Source organism: Sus scrofa, chromosome 1 (genome assembly GCF_054392235.1).
Source record: "Sus scrofa isolate SSC_HxYL_T2T_F1_AM1 chromosome 1, Sscrofa_HxYL_maternal_Yorkshire_Landrace_v2.0, whole genome shotgun sequence".
NCBI classification, from domain to species: Eukaryota; Metazoa; Chordata; class Mammalia; order Artiodactyla; family Suidae; genus Sus; species Sus scrofa.
The window spans coordinates 8,253,873-8,255,352 of NC_139383.1; positions in this window are offsets into that span (position 1 = coordinate 8,253,873).

A 1,480-nucleotide genomic window follows, 5' to 3' on the forward strand; every position below is an offset into this window, starting at 1 on the left:
AGTGGATTCTCAGGACACTTGTTTCCCTTCTTACGGCTTCTCTTCTTCATTCCTGAATTCTATGCACAGCAGCATACCTAACTGGAAGAGAACATAGTCTGGGCTGAGAACTGAAGTCTGATCCTAGCTGCACTTACTACGTCTATGCCATCTTTAGCAAGTGCCTGAGCATCTTATACCCATTCTTTTTTTTAAATTGAGCGCTTCCGGAATTCCCATTATGGTGCAGCAGAAACAAATCTTACTAGGAACCGTGAGGTTGCGGGTTTGATCCCTGGCCTGGCTCAGTGGGTTAAGGATCCGGTTTTGCTGTGAGCTGTGGTGTAGGTCTCAGATGCAGCCCGGATCTGGCATTGCCATGGCTGTGGTGCAGGCCGACAGCTACAGCTCGGATTAGACCCCTAGCCTGGGAACCTCCATATGCCGTGCATGCGGCCCTAAAAAGACAGAAAGACAAAAATCGATCAATGAATAAAAATAAAATAAATTGAGCACTTCTTAAGTATGAAATTTTAAACATACTTTATATGTTCTAGGTACAAACCCTTTAAGAAATACATGCTTTACAGGTATTTTCTCCGAATCTGTAGCTTATCTTTTTGGTTATTTTCTTACCTATGTCTTTTGGAGAACAAATGCTTCTTATTTTGATGAAGTCTGCTTTCATTTTTTTTCCTTTGTGCTTTTTATGTTCTATTTAATGTTTTTTCCTCTCCCCATGTCACAAAGATCTTTTTTTCTGTTTTTCCACTAGAATTTTATATTTTTTTATAGTCTACATTTATAGAGATTTTTACATTTAGGTCTATGACCCATTACAAGTTCATCTCTGTGTGTGGTATGAGGAAAGAATCAATGTTCATATTTTTTCCATATGGAAATACCACTTTTTTTTTTCTTTTTGCTTTTGGCCACGCCCATGGCATATGAACGATCCCAGGCCAGAAATCAAACCTACTCCACAGCAGTGACCTGATTGGCTGCAGGGCCACAAAGGAACTCCTGGAAAGACCTTTCTTGCTTTTTTTTTTTTTTTTTGTAAGGCCACACCTGCACCATATGGAAGTTCCTGCACCAGACATCGAATCGGAGCTGCATCTGCGAACTATGTCACAGCTTGCAGCAACACCAGATCCCTAACCTGCTGAGCAAGGCCGGGGATCGAACCTGCATCCTCAGGGACACTATGCCAGGCTCTTAACCCTCTGACCCGTGAAGGGAACTCTGTGGAAAAACCACTTCTTGAAAAAGACTTTCCTTCCTCCGCTGAATTGCCTTGGAGCCTTTATCAAAAATCCATTGCCTGTACATGTGTAGATCAATTTTCAGACTCTTTATTAGGTTTCACTGGTCTATCAATATGCCTATCCTTCTGGAATTCCCTGGTGGCACAGCAGGTTAAGGAAACCACATTGTCACTACTGCGGCTTGGGTCACAGCTGTGGCAGAGATTCAACCCCTGGCCTGGAAACCTAAGAAT